General features: G+C 32.7%; 1 pseudogene; it reads left to right on the top strand.

The window, feature by feature from the left end:
* Positions 1–1,991: 1,991 nt before the first annotated feature.
* LOC123928501 lies at positions 1,992–2,120 on the top strand (annotated as a pseudogene).
* The last annotated feature ends 3,545 nt before the right edge of the window (positions 2,121–5,665 follow it).

Below are 5,665 nucleotides of genomic sequence, written 5' to 3'. Positions count from 1 at the left end.
TACGCTGCAAAAATAAATAAAATGGAAAAAAAAATGAAAAAAAAAAAGATTAACATATATAACAAATTTTGTTCAACTTAAATATGCCAAACTTAGAGGGTACTTTAAAGCATTAAAATTATATATATTTTTTAAAAGCTCAAAGTCAGAAATCTAGACATTCATTTCAAGATGCAAGATAATAATAGAAAATAGTAGAAATAAATAATAGAAAATTAAAACCAGTAAAATGGGAAAAAGAAATTCTTGAGAAAATAAGTCAAAGTAGAAAACATACAACAAAAAAAAAGAACTAAGCCAAAGACGATAGTTGGAAAAATCTAATAAGGTTGATAAATCACTGCAACTGTCTACAAAGAAATAAGAGAGAAGACAAAACTTTTCAAAATCAGGAATGAAAAAGAGGACATCTGTATAGAACAGATATAAGATTACAAAAGGATATTGTAAAATGAGTTTTATCCACAAAGTTAAAATCTTTTATGAAATGGACAAATATCTACAAAGACTCAACTTACTAAAGCTAAAACATAATGAAATAGAAAGTGTGGATAATGCCCTATAAAAGAATATCCTATACCAAAGAATAATTTTCCCATAAAAGTGAAGTCAGTATTTAAACTGCAAGGAAAGATCCAGATCTAAATGGTTTTACTGGTAAATGATTCTAGACTTTTAGGGAACAAATAACATTAACATTCCAAACATTTATTTAGAGAATGAAAAAGGACACTCACTTCATAGATCTTTTTATGAAATTGGCACAATCTTGATACCAAAACTTGGCAAGGATTTCAACAAAGGAAAATTTCAAACCAATGTTTCCCATGAACATAGCTGCTAAAATCCCAAATAAAATACTAACAAAATTAATAAAGTTGTATTCATCTTTATAAAAAAAAGTACATCAAAATCAAGTTGGATTTATTCCAGAAATTAAATCTCAGTTTTCATTCAAAAATCAAAAATTAATCATAATTCGTCATGTCAATGAGATAAAGGAAAAAATGAAACAATCATCTCAATATGTGTAAAAAGACCATTGATATAATTTAACACAAATTCCTTGAGTTAAATATTTTAAGGACAATAATAGTAGAAGTAAACTTCTGACTAAGAGTATCTATCAAACTTCATACCTGAGTATGAAATATAAAATACATTATATGTTTATAAAAAAAAAAATTGGAAGGGGAGGCAAACCATAAGAGACTATGGACTCTGAAAAACAACCTGAGGGTTTTGAAGGGGCGGGGGTGGGAGGTTGGGGGAGGGCACGTATTGCATGGAGCACTGGGTGTTGTGCAAAAACAATGAATACTGTTACGCTGAAAAAAATAAATAAATTTAAATTAAAAAAAAATATTGAAAGTTTTCCCATGAGATCAAGAGAGATCAAGATATCTATTATCATGTTTTCAATGTAATACTGTAGTACAGCTTTTAGTCAGTGTAAAAGGGCAAGGAAATTAATAAGATTCAAGGATTAGAAACAGATAAAATTGTCATTTTTTGCAGATAGCAAGACTATGTATGTAAACAAGTATAAAACTATTGGCATGAATTAAAATTAAATCATTCTCCTTATATATATATGCGCATGTGTGTGTATATTTGTATATACGTGTGTATGTGTGTACATGTATATACACATGAACACATGGAGATTTGGGGACATATACACATGGAATATACATGCATATACATATAGAGATGGAATATATAGTTGTATATGAATGTATATTTCTATGTATTATTTATATTTTAAAATATATATACAAATAATTATATAAATAATTGCATATATGAACGTAATTATAACTATTTATTATTATAGATGTTATTATAGATTATGTATTATGGAATACACATGGAATATATTCCCTATGTATATGTATATTCCATATGTATCCCGTAATACATAATATATAATAGCATCTATAATAATCTATAATAGCATCAAGAAACATCAAATATTAAAGGATAAATCAAGCTTTGCGCAGTGGCAGTATCGTAGCCAATGAGGTTTATCCGAGGCGCGATTATTGCTAATTAAAGGATAAATCATGTAAAAGTCATAAAAGGTATCTATAGTAAAAATAATAAATACTGTCAGTAGATGACCTAAACAAACAGAAGTATATATTATGTTTACAGGTTTGAAAATTCAGTTTCTAAATGGAACTTTAGATTCAATATAATCTGAACAATAATCTCAGGATAAATTTTCAGAATAGATAATTTCTAAAATGCATTTGGAAAGGTAAAGGCTGGGAAAAGTCAGGAAAATCCTGAAGAAGGAAAAACAAAAGGAAATTATTCCACTGGATGCTTGATTCCAAATATGGACACGCAGAAAAATGGAAAAAATGGAGAAGCCAGAAACAGAACTATACCTACCCTGCCAATTGATCTTAAACAAAGATGGCATGAGAGAGCTTATGAATAATACCCATTTGGCCAACAAATATATGAAAGAGTGTTCAATCACCTAAGTTATCAGGGAAAAAAGTCAAAATTTTAATAATAATGAAACAATAATCAAATACACAAAATGGCTAAAGTTAAAAGGGCTGACAGCAGTTATTGCCAAGGATATTTAGGACAAAAGTAAGATCTCTTACACATTTCTGTTGGGAAGGTTAATTTGTACAGACACTTCTGAAAACCATTTTTGTACTATCTGCCAAAGTTGAAAACATACATAGCCCATCCATTAGCCAGTAAATCCACTCCTAAATATCTACCCAAACAAGAGCATACAAAATGTACAAAAATGTACACAGCAGTTTTATAAATAATAATACTTACTTGGAAACAACCCAAATATCCACCAGCTGTATGTTGAATGAATATATTGTAACCATACAATAGAATACTAAGCAGAAGAGAAAATAAATGGACTGTTGTATCCCGTAGTACCACAAATGTATCAAATGAGCATAATACTGAGGGAAAGAAACCAGAGACAAAAGGATACATTCTGAATAATTTCATTCATATAAATTCCAAAAATTCTCAAAACTAATCCTATAAGTGGTCAGACTTACAAGGTTCAGAAGGGGTGAGGGTTGGGAGGAGTCAAGAGGGTGTCCTACAGTGTGTTCTTGCTACTGAATTCCTTGACCTGCATGCATGACCATTTTTTTGAACTCATGATTTGTACACTGTTCCGTTATTTTCAAAGATGAGAAAACTTCATGAGGGTGTTTATTTGAACTAGACAAACAAATGTGCCTCATGTCCTAAACTCTGAAAAATCTTAGAGTATATAAAGGTCTTTTCCAAGTAAAGATCAAAGAAAAATATATAATCTTTCCCTACTTTTACATAGATAAAGGAGAAAAGAGTCAATAACAATAGCATTACAAATAACACTGTTCTAGATAAAAATGTTAACTGATAATATTATATTGAATCAGTTGTAGTAAAAGCAAGATACTCATTTGGGCACTGCTGTTAAGCAATATTGTTAGAATAGAGTTTATGTTCCATAAACATGATCCAAAGCTACCATTTCCTTTTCATCATTGTCGGTTTCAAAATATCTCTTCCTGATTTTAATATTCTTATTATATTTATATTGCAAATTGCATTAAAGTTTTGAAAAAAATCAATTGGTTTTTAGATGAATTAAAAACATAGGCACTTACCTTTTGGCTGTAACTTATCATCGAATGTATCAGAGGGTGCAGAAAATTATGTATATCTCTAATAAATAAACTTTAATGTGGTATAGCAAATTACAAATAAATAATTGAAAGAAATAGTTGTTTTTAATCATATCTTAATGCCTTGGGTATGAAAAATTCTAGTGCAGGTGATTACAGTCTTTTCTGGCACATCATGTTCAGGCTAAAGCAAATACACTGCGTTCACTTACATGATCAATTTCAGTTATTCTCTCTCTATTACAAGACAGTACTCCAGAGTGCCTGGGTAGCCCAGTCAGTTCAGTGTCCATCTCTTCAAAAGAAGAGACTCGGGTCATGATCTCAGGGACCTGAGACTGAGTGCTCTGTAGGGCTCATGGCACTGGGCATGGAGCCTCCTTGGGAGTCTCTCATCCTCTCCCTCTGCCCTTCCTGCCTCTGCTTCTGCTCTTTCTTTCTCTCTTTAAAGACAAAGACAAAAACAAAAACAAAAACAGTACTCCACCTCTAGTAAGCAATTGATGCTGTATTTAATCAAAACTGAAAAAGTCTCCAGTATATCAGAAGAACTAAAATTCTACTGAAATCATACATTTTTCAGGTTCCTAGACCCAAATCCAATATATATGTGTGGAAGGGGTTTCCCCATACCAACAAGCAATTCTCAGACACCAGCAGCATACAGGAGAATTCAATTCAATTCTGACACTATCTACCTAGAGATACCATGATATCCACAGGTGAAGAGTTCCGCCCTACAAGACTGCACCTTCCCCCACTTCAGATATTAGTTGCAAGTCCATAACTCCACCCTTGGATTTGATTAATTTGCTGTAAGAGTTCACAAAACTCAGGAAACCCATTTACTCACTAGATTACTAATTTATTGTAAAAGGGTACAACTCAGAATTAACCAGATGGAAGAAATGCTTAAGGCAGTATCTGTGGGAAGGGGTGTAGAGTGTCTATGTTCTCACCAGTTACACCATTCTCCTCAAATCTCCATGTGTTCACCAACCCAGAAGCTCGCCCATCTGTTTGTTGTTTGTCTGTCTGTTTACGGAGGACTTATTACATAGACCTGGTGGATTAAATCATTGGCGTTGGTAGTTGATCCAACCTCCAGCCACTCTCCCCTTCCCGGAGCTGTTTATTTAAGTCTTCTTTGATTTCACTTGGCGTTCTATAGTTCTCAGCCAAGAAGACTTAATGTATGTGGTTATGTTTATAACTATGTTTTAGGTGTTGTTAACATTAAAGTTTTTACTTAATTTCTATGTCTAATTGTTTATTATTTTAGCATATCTGGATTGTGAACACAGAAACATTTCTTTTAAAGATGTTAAAGACAGGGAGAAAAGAGCTAAATTTTTCAGAAAGCAGTAGATAGGAGCACCCAGGTGGCTCAGTTGGTTAAGTGGCTGCCTTTGGCTTAGGTCATGATCCCAAGGTCATGGGATTGGGCTTCCTGCTCAGTGGGAGAAGGGAGGGCTGTTTTGTCCTCTCCCTCTGCCTGCTGCTCCACCTGTTTGTGCTCTCTCTGTGAAATAAATAAATAAAATCTTTTTTAAAAGGATCACATAGATATCTGATTTCTCAACAGCAACAACAAATTTTAAAAAATGCAAGTTTTTTTCCCCCAAAGGATATAAAGGTTTCCATAATTCTTCCATCTAATATAAGACAATGTGGTAGGAAAAATGACTTCTCAAGATATCTACTCCTAAATCCTTAGAATTTGTGATTATATTACCTTATGATACAAATGGGACTTTGCAGATATTTTTTAAAGTTAACAACTTTGAGGTGGGAAAACTATCATGAATTATCTAGAATGGCTCAGTCCAATCACATGCCCCCTTAAAACTGGGGGAAAACGGCAGTAGAGTGGGTAATAGAAATAAACGGGAGTAGGACCCCCTACTGCTAGCTTCGGAGATGGAGGAAAGGAGTCATGAGCCAAGGAATAGTGGACACTAGAAGCTGAAATGTTCCTTACCTTGCAGCCAGGA

The sequence above is a fragment of the Meles meles genome, chromosome 17, assembly GCF_922984935.1.
Source record: "Meles meles chromosome 17, mMelMel3.1 paternal haplotype, whole genome shotgun sequence".
Taxonomy (NCBI): domain Eukaryota; kingdom Metazoa; phylum Chordata; class Mammalia; order Carnivora; family Mustelidae; genus Meles; species Meles meles.
Note: the sequence above shows the minus strand (reverse complement) of the source record. Positions and strands in the feature narration are given on the sequence as shown.